The sequence below is a fragment of the Oncorhynchus masou genome, unplaced genomic scaffold (genome assembly GCF_036934945.1).
Source record: "Oncorhynchus masou masou isolate Uvic2021 unplaced genomic scaffold, UVic_Omas_1.1 unplaced_scaffold_1474, whole genome shotgun sequence".
Lineage (NCBI taxonomy): Eukaryota > Metazoa > Chordata > Actinopteri > Salmoniformes > Salmonidae > Oncorhynchus > Oncorhynchus masou.
Genome location: NW_027004734.1, coordinates 121,228 through 137,562, shown reverse-complemented (window position 1 = coordinate 137,562; position 16,335 = coordinate 121,228). Strand labels below are relative to the sequence as shown.

Here is a 16,335-nt window from a genome sequence, read left to right as displayed (position 1 = left end):
GGTTCTCCAGGTATGGGGTGCGTCCTCATCCCACTCATCCCATGGACCCCCACCTCTCCCCTCGGCTCTCCAGGAGGGGGATTCCTCCCCCCCATCTGCCCCCCTCTCCGCTAGCCAGGAGGCGCACCTCCCCCACTCCTCGCCCCTCCCAGCCAGGCGAGGCCCCTCCCTCAGGGCTCAGAGTCAGCCGTCTAGGAGGAGGAGACTCCTCTCTCACCCGTCTCCCCCTCCCCCTGCTCCCCCTGGCCAGTCCCCCTCCTCCCCCGAGGATCCCTGAGGAAAAGGCCCTCCTCATTCCCCCAGGCCCCCTCCCCTCCTCTCTCCAGAGCTCGCCTGATTGGAGGAAGGAAGCAAGGAAGCACCTTGTCTCGCCCCCTCCTCCCCTCTGCCTCCCCTCTCAGAAGGAACCCCCCTCGGGGAATACAGACCCTGTCTCCAACATTCCGTCCTGCCTCCCCCTCCCCCTAACCTCTCCTCTCCCACCCCCTCCTGTATGTCCAGCCGCCCCCTCCTTCCCGCACCTCCACACGTCACCTCAGAGGGGTTCGTGGCCAGGTGCCCATGGGGCGGTGAAGCCCTCGCCAGGTAACCCCTACCTGCAGAGACGTGATCGGCACGGCACCCCTCTCACCCAGAACGTGGCTCCCTTCAGGTCGTCGGTTCACAGCGTCCCCGAGGGTCAACCCCCCCAGCAGGACAGCTGCAGGGCCCCGGCCCCCCCCATGTTGGCACGCTCAGTGTCCCGGCCGGGAGGGTCAGGGAGTCGCGGGACCCCCAGGGAGGTTTCCATCGCCCTGTAGGGAGGGGCCACCCTCTCGTCCGCATGCCCAGGAACCCTCCTCCTGGCAGGCAGTCGTTCAGAGGCCGTCCTCTCCCCCCCAGCCCTCCATGAAGCAGCAGGGTGGTCCTCTCTCTCCACAGCCCTCTGTTAGACGCCCCTCCTCCCCACAACACAAGCAACCCTCTTCCCCCTGCCGCCCCCGTGCCCCCTCTCCCATCCACCACTTCTCCCCAGCCTCCTTCAGACCTCCCCCCACCACCCCAGTCTCCCCATCACTCCCAGGTCATGACCCAGTACAACCACACTATGGAGCCAGGGGCCTCTCCCTTACTGACCAACGCTCACCTTAGAGGAGTAAACTACACTCCCCTCAGCAGCGGCCCCCCCCCCATCCCTCCCTCCGTTCACGATCCTCGTTCCTCCCCCTCCAGAACTCTTACCTGCGTAACACGTCCTATAGTTCACCTGTACAGAGAGGCCCCCCCTCCCCGGTGGCCAGCTGATGATGTCATATGATGGACAGGTTAGCCAGGGTTCTTCCCCCCAGCTGTCTAACGCCTTTACAGCAGAACACTAAGCTGTCTAACGCCTCCTACTCCTACCCCCTGGCCTCCTCTCCTCTCCAGAGGAATGCCTCCCTCTACACCCCCGTCCTCTCCCCTATCAGACCCAGTCCTCCTCACCTCGTCTCTCCAGCACCGTGCTCAGCCCTCGGCTCCGGCAACGCTTCCTACGCCTCCCCGCTCTTCACAGACCTCCTCCACCCTCCTCCCCACGCTGTCCACCACTCTTAGCACCTCCCACCACCTACAGGGGTCAGCGTTCCGCCTACCCGATGGTTCCGTGATGATGTCGGGGGTTCCGAGGGGAACAAGAGCAGTGGAGGTTCTCCCGGTTCTGTCTCTCTGATGTCTAATGCTCTGCAGAACACTAGCATGAGACAAGCTACCTACCGTCTACCAGACGGTTCTCTGGTCACCAGGACTGAACCCAATCCTCAACCATCCTCCTTCTCTCCAAACCTCTCCTCCGCTCTCCCTCAACCCCAACATGCAACAGGCTATGTATAAATTACCAGATGGGACGCTAGTAACCCAGAACGAGCCTCAACCGATTCCCTCTCCTCCTTCTCTCCGAATCTCTCTCAGCTCTTCTCAACCCAAACCTCCGCCTGGCTACGTACAGATTACCGGATGGAACTCTAGTAACCAGGACGGAACAAACTCTTCAGCCATCCTCTCCTAACCTCTCCTCTGCCCTCCTCAACCAGAATCTTACCAAGGCTACGTACAGATTACCAGATGGAACTCTAGTAACCAGGAACGAGCCTCCACAACCTTCTCCTAACCTCTCCTCTGCCCTCCTCAACCAGAATCTTACAAAGGCTACGTACAGATTACCAGATGGAACTCTAGTAACCAGGAACGAGCCTCCACAACCTTCTCCTAACCTCTCCTCTGCTCTCCTCAACCAGAATCTTACCAAGGCTACATACCGTCTACCAGATGGAACTCTAGTAACCAGGAACGAGCCTCCACAACCTTCTCCCTAACCTCTCCTCTGCTCTCCTCAACCAGAATCTTACCAAGGCTACGTACAGATTACCAGATGGAACTCTAGTAACCAGGAACGAGCCTCCACAACCTTCTTCTCCTAACCTCTCCTCTGCCCTCCTCAACCAGAATCTTACCAAGGCTACATACAGATTACCAGATGGAACTCTAGTAACCAGGAATCCAGCCTCCACAACCTTCTTCTCCTAACCTCTCCTCTGCCCTCCTCAACCAGAATCTTACCAAGGCTACGTACAGATTACCAGATGGAACTCTAGTAACCAGGAACGAGCCTCACAACCTTCTCCTAACCTCTCCTCTGCTCTCCTCAACCAGAATCTTACCAAGGCTACGTACAGATTACCAGATGGAACTCTAGTAACCAGGAATGAGCCTCCACAACCTTCTTCTCCTAACCTCTCCTCTGCCCTCAACCAGAATCTTACCAAGGCTACGTACAGATTACCAGATGGAACTCTAGTAACCAGGAACGAGCCTCCACAACCTTCTTCTCCTAACCTCTCCTCTGCTCTCCTCAACCTAACGTCCGTGGAGCCTCCTATAGTGGGGGGTCTCTGGCCCCCCTAGCCCCCTCCCCCAACCTGTCCAATGCTCTCCAGAACCAGAACCTGCGTTCCGCCACTTACAGACTACCTGATGGGACCTTAGTGACCCGGGCCCAGCCAAGCACTCCCCAGCTCTCCAACGCTCTACAGAACCAGAACCTGCGTTCAGCCACGTACAGACTTCCTGACGGGAGCCTGATGACGAGACCTGTTCCCGCCCACCCCCAGCTTGGCAATGCCCTACAGAACCAGAACCTCCGTGGGCCTCCTACCGCCTGCCCCTCGCTGGAGGAGCCTGGAGGGGGCGTACGTCGTGGTCATGCCCCAGGTCCAGGGCTCTGGGCCGGGGCAAGGGGCAGGGCATCACTGGGCTCCGGGCCCAGGGCCTGGGACGGGGACACAGCCTAGGGGTCCAGGGGAGCAGGTGGATGTGTGGGGGTCAGAGACAGTGCTGCCCCACCCCACCGTCCAGAACCTCACCAAGTGGTCCATGTACCCTGGGATGAGGAGCTGCTGGATCCCCGGGGCCCCCACCATGGACAGAGAGAGATGGACCTGGAGCCGGACTGGGCTCCTAACAGGGAAGGGGAACCCACTGGGCCCTGGTACGATAAGGTAATACTGGTTTAACTATAGAACCCACTGGGCCCTGGTATGACGAGGTAATACTGGTTTAACTATAGAACCCTCTGGGCCCTGGTATGATAAAGGTAATACTGGTTTAACTATAGAACCCACTGGGCCCTGGTATGATAAGGTATTACCGTAATACTGAAAATTTAATTTTAATTTTACCTTTATTTAACCAGGCAACTCAGTTAAGAACACATTCTTATTTTCAATGACGGCCTGGGAACAGTGAGTTAACTGCCTGTTCAGGGCAGAACGGCAGATTTGTACCTTTGTCAGCTCGGGGGTTTGAACTCACAACCTTCCAGTTACTAGTCCAACACTCTAACCACTAGGCTTTTACTGTTATGATATGGTAATACAGTAAGCTACTACTGGTATGATATGGTAATACAGTAAGCTAGTACTGGTATGATATGGTAATACAGTAAGCTACTACTGGTATGATATGGTAATACAGTAAGCTACTACTGATATAAGGTAATACAGTACGCCACTACTGGTATGATATGGTAATACAGCAAGCTACTACTGGTATGATATGGTAATACAGTACGCCACTACTGTTATGATATGGTAATACAGTACGCCACTACTAGTATGATATGGTAATACAGTAAGCTACTACTGGTATGATAAGGTAATACAGTAAGCTACTACTGGTATGATAAGGTAATACAGTAAGCTACTACTGGTATGATATGGTAATACAGTAAGCTACTACTGGTATAAGGTAATACAGTACGCCACTACTGGTATGATATGGTAATACAGCAAGCTACTACTGGTATGATATGGTAATACAGTGCACTACTGTTATGATATGGTAATACAGTAAGCCACTACTAGTATGATATGGTAATACAGTAAGCTACTACTGGTATGATAAGGTAACAGTAAGCTACTACTGGTATGATAAGGTAATACAGTAAGCTACTACTGGTATGATATGGTAATACAGTAAGCTACTACTGGTATAAGGTAATACAGTACGCCACTACTGGTATGATATGGTAATACAGCAAGCTACTACTGGTATGATATGGTAATACAGTACGCTACTACTGCTGTGATAAGGTAACACAGTAGGCTACTACTGGTATGGTAAGGTAATACAGTAGGCTACTACTGTCTTGATAAGGTAACACAGTAGGCTACTACTGTCTTGATAAGGTAACACAGTAGGCTACTACTGTTGTGATAAGGTAATACTGCTACTACTGTCTTGATAAGGTAATACAGTAGGCTGCTACTGTAATGATAAGGTAATACAGTAGGCTACTACTGTTGTGATAAGGTAACACAGTAAGCCACTACTGTAATGATAAGGTAATACAGAAGGCTACTACTGGTATGATAAGGTAATACAGAAGGCTACTACTGGTATGATAAGGTAATACTGTTACTACTGGTAATACTGGTACGATGAGGTCATACAGTAGGCTGCTAATGTTATGATAAGGTAGTACTGGTACTATTGATACAATGTCATACAGTAGACTACTACTGGTATGATAAGGTAATACTGTTACTACTGGTAATACTGGTACGATGAGGTCATACAGTAGGCTACTACTGTTATGATAAGGTAATACTGGTACTATTGGTACAATGAGGTCATACAGTAGGCTGCTACTGTTGTGATAAGGTAATACAGAAGGCTACTACTGGTATGATAATGTAATACTGTTACTACTGGTACTATTGGTACAATGAGGTCATACAGTAGCCTGCTACTGTTATGATAAGGTAGTACTGGTACTACTGGTGCAATATGGTACATTTGGTATTACTGGTACTACTGGTACAATAAGTTAACACTCAATCAATCAAATGTATTTATAAAGCCCTTCTTACATCAGCTGATGTCACAATGTGCTAAACAGAAATCCAGCCTAAAACCCCAAACAGTAATCAATGCAGGTGCAGAAGCACAGTGACTAAGAAAAACTCCATAGAAAGGCCAGAACCTATGAAGAAACCTAGAGAGGAACCAGGCTATGAGGTGTGCCAGTCCTCTTCTGGCTGTGCCGGTGGAATTATAACAGAACATGGCCAAGATGTTCAAATGTTCATAGATGACCAGCAGGGTCAAATAATAATAATCACAGTAGTTGTCGAGGGTGCAGCAAGTCAGCACCTCAGGAGTAAATGTCAGCTGGCTTTTCATAGCTGATCATTCAGAGTGTCTCTACCGCTCTTGCTGTCTCTAGAGAGTTGAAAACTGCAGGTCTGGGACAAGGTAGCACGTCCGGTGAACAGGTCAGGGTTCCATAGCCACAGGCAGAACAGTTGAAACTTGAGCAGTAGCATGACCAGGTGGACTGGGAGTCATCCTAGGACTCAGGTCCACCGAGAGAGAAAGAAAGAAAGAAAGAAAGAAAGAAAGAAAGAAAGAAAGAGAGAGAGAATTAGAGAGAGCATACTTAAATTCACACAGGACACCGTATAAGACAGGAGAAATACTCCAGATATACAGTGGGGCAAAAAAGTATTTAGTCAGCCACCAATTGTGCAAGTTCTCCCACTTAAAAACATGAGAGGCCTGTAATTTTCATCATAGGTACACTTCAACTATGACAGACAAAATGAGAAGAAAGAAATCCAGAAAATCACATCGTATGATTTAAAAAAATTATTTGCAAATTATGGTGGAAAATAAGTATTTGGTCACCGACAAACAAGCAAGATTTCTGGCTCTCACAGACCTGTAATTTCTTCTTTAAGAGGCTCCTCTGTCCTCCACTCGTTACCTGTATTAATGGCACCTGTTTGAACTTGTTATCAGTATAAAAGACACCTGTCCACAACCTCAAACAGTCACACTCCAAACTCCACTATGGCCAAGACCAAAGAGCTGTCAAAGGACACCAGAAACAAAATTGTAGACCTGCACCAGGCTGGGAAAGACTGAATCTGCAATAGGTAAGCAGCTTGGTTTGAAGAAATCAACTGTGGGAGCAATTATTAGGAAATGGAAGACATACAAGACCACTGATAATCTCCCTCGATCTGGGGCTCCACGCAAGATCTCACCCCCGTGGGGGTCAAAATGATCACAAGAACGGTGAGCAAAATCCCAGAACCACGGGGGGACCTAGTGAATGACCTGCAGAGAGCTGGGACCAAAGTAACAAAGCCTACCATCAGTAACACACTACGCCGCCAGGGGACTCAAATCCTGCATTGCCAGACGTGTTGTCGTGGAAATTTCCTCTATTTACCAAATCATGAGCGCAAAACCACACACAGAGTCAGAGTTAGTTATCAAAGTCCATCTTTAATTATATGAGCTCTATAGAATTTTGACTTTCAACAGTTCAGTATCTCTAATGAAAAGTTGAGAGTCCATATCAACAGGCATATATCAAATCCATCCTATCTTGACAAGATCACAGAGACACACTGACTGGCACACAGACATTACCAAGAGCCAAGAGATACACGCTTGATGATCCCTTGACCTCTCCCCTCTCTGCGGCCCATGCAACTTAGTCTTGACATAGAACAGATACTGCAACCCTGCCACAGTATTATACAAAATTAACATTCTTGATGAGAAGTAACTTACAAACATACTGTATGATGAATATAAAACATCTTACCTATGTTACCCACCAATTCTGATTATTCCATTACAGTGTCCCCCTGCTTAAGCCAGTACATGTCCAGGCCCGTCTGAAGTTTGCTAGAGAGCATTTGGATGATCCAGAAGAAGATTGGGAGAATGTCATATGGTCAGATGAAACCAAAATATAACTTTTTGGTTAAAACTCAACTCGTCGGGTTTGGAGGACAAAGAATGCTGAGTTGCATCCAAAGAACACCATACCTACTGTGAAGCTGTCATGTCTTATTATGTCTGTTCCTGTCCTTTCTCTTCACTCTGTCTCTCTCTGCTGGTCTTATTAGGTTACCTTCTCTTTCTCTCCTTCTCCAGCTGTTCCTCATCTCCCCTAACTAGCTCGTTCACCCTTTCCCCACCTGTTCCCTTTTTTCCCTCTGATTAGGTCTCTATTTCTCTCTCTGTTCCTGCTACTTTCCGGTGTCAGATTCTCGTTTGTGTTTCTCATGCCAGAAGCAAGCTATCGTCTCGTTTGCTTCCTCCTAGTCCTATCCTGTCGAATCTGCCTGGCAGGTGCATCCTGTACACTTCTCACTATCTTTTGTTTGCACTGTGTCCAGTTCATCATATGCTACGTGTGATCAGGTACCACCGTTCCTCTGTGACCGCACCGACCCAGAGCGACCTGCAGCCTGTCGCCGCTACCCAGCTATTCATCAGAGGGACTTTATGTTTCATTTGTCGCCCTCTCTGCGGGTAGTCTATTGTGCCATTGACAACGTCGGAAGAGGATCTATGCCATTCCTGTTTTTTCATTAAAAGAACTCTGTTTCTGTTAAACCGCTTTTGGGTCTTCACTCAAGTGCATAACAGAAGCATGGGGGTGGAAACATCATGCTTTGGGGGCTGTTTTTCTGCAAAGGGACCAGGACGACTGATCCGTGTAATGGAACGAATGAATGGGGCCATGTATCGTGAGATTTTGGAGTGAAACCTCCTTCCATCAGCAAGGGCATTGAAGATGAAACGTGGCTGGGTCTTTCAGCATGGCAATGATCCCAAACACACCGCCCGAGCAACGAAGGAGTGGCTTCGTAAGAAGCATTTCAAGGTCCTGGAGTGGCCTAGCCAGTCTCCAGATCTCAAACCCATAGAAAATCTTTGGAGGGGAGTTGAAAGTCAGTGTTGCCCAGCAACAGCCCCAAAACATCACTGCTCTAGAGGAGATCTGCATGGAGGAATGGGCCAAAATACCAGCAACAGTGTGAAAACCTTGTGAAGACTTACAGAAAACGTTTGACCTCTGTCATTGCCTACAAAGGGTATATATTAAAGTATTGAGATAAACTTTTGTTATTGACCAAATCCTTATTTTCCACCATAATTTGCAAATAAATTCATTAAAATCCTACAATGTGATTTTCTGGATTTTTTTCTTCATTTTGTCTGTCATAGTTGAAGTGTACCTATGATGAAAATTACAGGCCTAATCTCATCTTTTTAAGTGGGAGAACTTGCACAATTGGTGGCTGACTAAATACTTTTTGCCCCACTGTAACAGACTGGCCCTAGCCCCCGACACATAAACTACTGCAGCATAAATACTGGAGGCTGAGACAGGAGTGGTCGGGAGACACTGTGGCCCCGTCCGACAATACCCCGGACAGGGCCAAACAGGCAGGACATAACCCCACCCACTTTGCCAAAGCACAGCCCCCACACCACTAGAGGGATATCTTCAAACACCAACTTACCATCCTGAGACAAGGCAGTATAGCCCACAAAGATCTCCGCCACGGCACAACCCAAGGGACACGCCAACCCAGACAGGAAGATCACATCAGTGACTCAACCCACTCCGTGACGCACCCCTCCTAGGAACGGCATGAAAGAGCACCAGTAAGCCAGTGACTCAGCCCCTTTAATAGGGTTAGAGGCAGAGAATCCCAGTGGAAAGAGGGGAACCGGCCAGGCAGAGACAGCAAGGGCGGTTCGTTGCTCCAGAGCCTTTCCGTTCACCTTCACACTCCTGGGCCAGACTACACTCAATCATATGACCCACTGAAGAGATGAGTCTTCAGTAAAGACTTAAAGGTTGAGACCTTCGAGTTTGCGTCTCTCACATGGGTAGGCAGACCATTCCATAAAAATGGATCTCTATAGGAGAAAGCCCTGCCTCCAGGTGTTTGCTTAGAAGTTCTAGGAACACTTAGGAGGCCTGCGTCTTGTGACCGTAGCATATGTGTAGGTATGTACGGCAAGACCAAATCGGAAAGATAGGTAGGAGCAAGCCCATGTAATGCTTTGTAGGTTAGCAGTAAAATCTTGAAATTAGCCCTTGCCTTAACAGGAAGCCAGTGTAGGGAGGCTAGCACTGGAGTAATATGATCAAATGTTTTGGTTCTAGTCAGGATTCTAGCAGCCGTATTTAACTAACTGAAGTTTATTTAGTGCTTTATCCGGGTAGCCGGAAAATAGAGCATTGCCCGTTGTCTAACGTTGAAGTAACAAAAGCATGGATTCATTTTTCTGCATCATTTCTGGACAGAAAGTTTCCTGATTTTTGCAATGTTACGTAGATGGAAAAAAGCTGTCCTTGAAACAGTCTTGATATGTTCGTCAAAGAGAGATCAGGGTCCAGAGTAACGCCAAGGTCCTTCACAGTTTTATTTGAGACGACTGTACAACCATTAAGATTAATTGTCAGATTCAACAGAAGGTCTATTTGTTTCTTGGGACCTAGAACAAGCATCTCTATTTTGTCCGAGTTTAAAAGTAGAAAGTTTGCAGCCATCCACTTCCTTATGTCTGAAACATAGGCTTCTAGCGAGGGCAATTTTGGGGGCTTCACCATGTTTCATTGAAATGTACAGCTGTGTGTCATCCGCATAGCAGTGAAAGTTAACATTATGTTTTCGAATGACATCCCCAAGAGGTAAAATATATAGTGAAAACAATAGTGGTCCTAAAGGGAACCTTGAGGAACACCAAAATTTACAGTTGATTTGTCAGAGGACAAACCATCCACAGAGACAAACTGATATCTTTCTGACAGACAAGATCTAAACCAGTGCAGAACAGTGTAGACCAATTTGGGTTTCCAATCTCTTCAAAATAATGTGGTGATCGATGGTATCAAAAGCAGCACTAAGGTCTAGGAGCCTCAGTCTGAGGCCATTAAACGGTAATTTACTACATTTCCAAGTGCAGTCTAATTGCTATGATGTGGTCTAAAACCAGACTGAAGCATTTCATATACATTGTTTGTCTTCAGGAAGGCAGTGAGTTTTATTTAACCTTTATTTAACCAGGTAGGCTTGTTGAGAACAAGTTCTCATTTGCAACTGCGACCTGGCCAAGATAAAGCATAGCAGTGTGAACAGACAACACAGAGTTACACATTGAGTAAACAATGAACAAGTCAATAACACAGTAGAAAAAAAGGGTCTATATACATTGTGTGCAAAAAGGCATGAGGAGGTAGGCAAATAATTACAATTTTGCAGGTTAACACTGAGTGATAAATGATCAGATGGTCATGTACAGGTAGAGATATTGGTGTGCAAAAGAGCAGAAAAGTAAATAAATAAAAACAGTATGGGGATGAGGTAGGTATAATTGGGTGGGCTATTTACCGATAAGACTATGTACAGCTGCAGCGATCGGTTAGCTGCTCTGATAGCAGATGTTTGAAGTTGGTGAGGGAGACAAAAGTCTCCAACTTCAGCAATTTATGCAATTCGTTCCAGTCACAGGCAGCAGAAAACTGGAACGAAAAGGCGGCCAAATGAGGTGTTGGCTTGAGGGATGATCAGTGAGATACACCTGCTGGAGCGCGTGCTACGGGTGGGTGTTGCCATCGTGACCAGGGAACTGAGATAAGGCGGAGTTTTACCTAGCATGGACTTGTAGATGACCTGGAACCAGTGGGTCTGGCGACGAATATGGAGCGAGGGCCAGCCGACTAGAGCATACAAGTCGCAGTGGTGGGTGGTATAAGGTGCTTTAGTGACAAAACGGATGGCACTGTGATAAACTGCATCCAGTTTGCTGAGTAGAGTGTTGGAAGCTATTTTGTAGATGACGTCGCCAAAGTCGAGGATCGGTAGGATAGTCAGTTTTACTAGGGTAAGTTTGGCGGCATGAGTGAAGGAGGCTTTGTTGCGGAATAGAAAGCCGATTCTGGATTTGATTTTCGATTGGAGATGTTTGATATGAGTCTGGAAGGAGAGTTTACAGTCAAGCCAGACACCTAGGTACTTATAGATGTCCACATATTCAAGGTCAGAACCATCCAGGGTGGTGATACTAGTCAGGCGTGCAGGTGCAGGCAGCGAACGGTTGAAAAGCATACATTTGGTTTTACTAGCGTTTAAGAGCAGTTGGAGGCCACGGAAGGAGTGTTGTATGGCATTGAAGCTTGTTTGGAGGTAAGATAGCACAGTGTCCAAGGACGGGCCGGAAGTATATAGAATGGTGTCGTCTGCATAGAGGTGGATCAGGGAATCGCCTGCAGCAAGAGCAACATCATTGATATATACAGAGAAAAGTCGGCCCGAGAATTGAAACCTGTGGCACCCCATAGAGACTGCCAGAGGACCGGACAGCATGCCCTCCAATTTGACACACTGCACTCTGTCTGCAAAGTAGTTGGTGAACCAGGCAAGGCAATCATCAGAGAAACCAAGGCTACTGAGTCTGCCGATAAGAATATGGTGATTGACAGAGTCGAAAGCCTTGGCAAGGTCGATGAAGACGGCTGCACAGTACTGTCTTTTATCGATGGCCGTTATGATATCGTTTAGTACCTTGAGCGTGGCTGAGGTGCACCCGTGACCGGCTCGGAAACCCGATTGCACAGCGGAGAAGGTACGGTGTGATTCGAGATGGTTGGTGACCTGTTTGTTGACTTGGCTTTCGAAGACCTTAGATAGGAAGGGCAGGATGGATATAGGTCTGTAACAGTTTGGGTCCAGGGTGCTCCCCCTTTGAAGAGGGGGATGACTGCGGCAGCTTTCCAATCCTTGGGGATCTCAGACGATATGAAAGAGAGGTTGAACAGGCTGGTAATAGGGGTTGCAACAATGGCGGCGGATAGTTTCAGAAATAGAGGGTCCAGATTGTCAAGCCCAGCTGATTTGTACGGGTCAAGGTTTTGCAGCTCTTTCAGAACATCTGCTATCTGGATTTGGGTAAAGCAGAACCTGGGGAGGCTTGGGCGAGTAGCTGCGGGGGGGGCGGAGCTGTTGGCCGAGGTTGGAGTAGCCAGGCGGAAGGCATGGCCAGCCGTTGAGAAATGCTTGTTGAAGTTTTCGATAATCATGGATTTATCGGTGGTGACCGTGTTACCTAGCCTCAGTGCAGTGGGCAGCTGGGAGGAGGTGCTCTTGTTCTCCATGGACTTCACAGTGTCCCAGAACATTTTGGAGTTGGAGCTACAGGTTGCAAATTTCTACCTGAAGAAACTGGCCTTAGCTTTCCTGACTGACTGAGTGTATTGGTTCCTGACTTCCCTGAACAGTTGCATATCGCGGGGACTATTCGATGCTATTGCAGTCCGCCACAGGATGTTTTTGTGCTGGTCGAGGGCAGTCAGGTCTGGAGTGAACCAAGGGCTATATCTGTTCTTAGTTCTGCATTTTTTGAACGGAGCATGCTTATCTAAAATGGTGAGGAAGTTACTTTTAAAGAATAACCAGGCATCCTCAACTGACGGGATGAGGTCAATGTCCTTCCAGGATACCCGGGCCAGGTCGATTAGGAAGGCCTGCTCACAGAAGTGTTTTAGGGAGCGTTTGACAGTGATGAGGGGTGGTCGTTTGACTGCGGCTCCGTAGCGGATACAGGCATTGAGGCAGTGATCGCTGAGATCCTGGTTGAAGACGGCGGAGGTGTATTTGGAGGGCCAGTTGGTCAGGATGACGCCCTTGTTTAGAGATTTAGGGTTGTATCTGGTGGGTTCCTTGATGATTTGTGTGAGATTGATGGCATCTAGCTTAGGTTGTAGGACTGCCGGGGTGTTAAGCATATCCCAGTTTAGGTCACCTAACAGAACAAACTCTGAAGCTAGATGGGGGGCGATCAATTCACAAATGGTGTCCAGGGCACAGCTGGGAGCTGAGGGAGGTCGGTAGCAGGTGGCAACAGTGAGAGACTTATTTCTGGAGAGAGTAATTTTTAAGATTAGTAGTTCGAACTGTTTGGGTATGGACCTGGAAAGTATGACATTACTTTGCAGGTTCTCTCTGCAGTAGACTGCAACTCCTCCCCCTTTGGCAGTTCTATCTTGATGAAAAATGTTATAGTTGGGTATGGAAATCTTAGAATTATTGGTGCCCTTCCTAAGCCAGGATTCAGACACGGCAAGGACATCAGGGTTAGCAGAGTGTGCTAAAGCAGTGAGTAAAACAAACTTAGGGAGGAGCCTTCTGATGTTGACATGCATGAAACCAAGGCTTTTTCGATCACAGAAGTCAACAAATGAGGGTGCCTGGGGACATGCAGGGCCTGGGTTTACCTCCACATCACCCGCGGAACAGAGGAGGAGTAGTATGAGGGTGCGGCTAAAGGCTATCAAAACTGGTCGCCTAGAGCGGTGGGGACAGAGAATAAAAGGGGCAGATTTCTGGGCATGGTAGAATATATTCAGGGCATAATGCGCAGACAGGGGAATGGTGGGGTGCGGGTACAGCGGAGGTAAGCCCAGGCACTGGGTGATGATGAGAGAGGTTGCATCTCTGGACATACTGGTTATAATGAGTGAGGTCAACGCATAGGTGGGACAAAGGGGGTGCCAGGGGTAACTAGGGGCTCCATTGTAAACTAAAACAATGATAGCTAACCTGAACAACAGTATACAAGGCATATTGACATTTGAGAGAGACATATAGGGAAGCATACAGTAATCACAGGTGTTGAATTGGGAGAGCTAGCTAAAACAGTAGGTGAGACAACAACAGCTAATCAGCTAGCACAACAACAGCAGGTAAAATGGCGTTGACTAGGCAGGGAGGGTCGGATTAACTACACACAGAGACTGAGTGCGGCTGGGGTCGACAGATAAAACATAAACAAGCAGAATGGAGTACCGTGAATAATGGACAGTCCAGCATGCATCAGCTATGTAGCCAGGTGATTGGTGTCCAGGGGCAGCGGTGGATGGGGCAGGGAAGCAGAAGGTGCAGAGGGTAAAGCCGCTAGCAGTGGCTAACCATGGCTAAATAGCTTGTAGCGAGTTAGCTTCTGGAGGTTCTTGAATGTGTTCTAAAAATTAAAAATAACAGCAGATTCCGTATCACATTGGGTGAGGCAGGTTACCGCGAGCTATAATCGAATTAAAGTTCTAAAATGTTTGAGAGGAATGTTTGAGAGGAATGGGAGATTCGATATAGGCCGATAGTTTTTGATATTTTCTGGATCAAGGTTTGGCTTTTTCAAGAGAGGCTTTATTACTGCCACTTTTAGTGAGTTTGGTACACATCCGGTGGATAGAGAGCCGTTTATTATGTTCAACAGAGCCAAGCACAGGAAGCAGCTCTTTCAGTAGTTTAGTTGGAATAGGGTCCAGTATGCAGCTTGAAGGTTTAGAGGCCATGATTATTTTCATCATTGTGTCAAGAGATATAGTACTTGTACGTCTCTCTTGATCCTAGGTCCAGGCAGAGTTGTGCAGATTCAGGACAACTGAGCTTTGGAGAAATACGCAGATTTAAAGAAGAGTCTGTAATTTGCTTTCTAATGATCATGATCTTTTCCTCAAAGAAGTTCATTAATTTATTACTGCTAAAGTGAAAGCCATCCTCTCTTGGGGAATGCTGCTTTTTAGTTAGCTTTGCGACAGTATCAAAAATACATTTAGGATTGTTATTATTCTCCTCAAGGTTAAATGGAGTTCCTCAGTTAGGTGGTTAACTGATTTTTGTCCTATTCTGTCCTTGGGGAAGGCAGAGGGAGTCTGGAAGGACATCAAGGAATCTTTGGGTTGTCTGAGAATTTATAGCACGGCTTTTGATGATCCTTGGTTGGGGTCTGAGCAGATTATTTGATGTGATTGCAAACGTAACAAAATGGTGGTCCGATAGTCCAGGATTATGAGGAAAAACATTAAGATCCACAACGTTTATTCCATGGGACAAAACTAGGTCCAGAGTATGACTGTGACAGTGAGTAAGTCCAGAGACATGTTGGACAAAACCCACTGAGTCGATGATGGCTCCGAAAGCCTTTTGGAGTGGGTCTGTGGATTTTTTCCATGTGAATATTAAAGTCACCAACGATTAGAATATTATCTGCTATGACTACAAGGTCCGATAGGAATTCAGGGAACTCAGTGAGGAACGATGTATATGGCCCAGGAGGCCTGTAAACAGTAGCTATAAATGTTTTTGATTTGGCTCCATAGATTTCATGGCTAGAAGCTCAAAAGACAAAACCTGTAACGCACTTCTATAAGTAGTGGGTGTGGAGTCAGGCACAGGAAGCAGAGAGTAAAGAACAATGTTTTATTCCGGGGCAGGAAAAATGGCCAAAACACCAGGCGCAATAACAAGACCGGCCCAAAACCAGGACCCAACCAGTCCGGAGAAAACAAAGGAAATTGCACAACCACAAACATAAACAGAGGAAAAATAAGCCTGCACAAAGAGCAGGTGGGCATTACCAGCATAAATAGCCCAACTAAAACCTAAACAAGAAACAGGTGTAACCAATAAGACAAAACCAACAGAAAAGGGAAAGGGGTTGGTGGCAGCTAGTAGACCGGTGACAACGAACACCGAGCGCCGCCCGAACAGTGAGAGGACAAAAAATTATTTTTTTGTTGTTATAAATTGACATTTGCTATCGTAAATGTTAGCTACACCTCCGCCTTTGCGGGATGGGTAGGGGATATGTTCACTAGTGTGACACAGTTACACTCGCCAGTTTTGGCTTAAGCCAGCACCATCTTCAGAATGGCCTTAACATTTAACATTTACATTTAAGTAATTTAGCAGACGCTCTTATCCAGAGCGACTTAACGTCGGTAGCCCTGCCCCCTGGTAAACAGTGTATGATCGTTGGATGATTCGTTTTAAGTCTAATACTGTGTGTAATGGAGTCACCAGTGTCTAGGGTTTTCAATTTGTCAGAGTGACTACCGCCCCGGTGGGAGGCTTTGGCATCTCAGACCCCGTTACGGGAGAAGTAGAGACAAGAGAAGGCTCGGCCTCTGACTCCGACTCGCTGCTTAATGGGGAAAAC

At 47.6% G+C, this 16,335-nt stretch overlaps 1 pseudogene; it reads left to right on the top strand.

Annotated features, from left to right (window-relative positions):
• The first annotated feature begins 1,689 nt into the window (after positions 1-1,689).
• LOC135530979 (unconventional myosin-XV-like) overlaps positions 1,690-16,335 on the top strand; it is a 135,852-nt pseudogene continuing 121,206 nt past the window's right edge.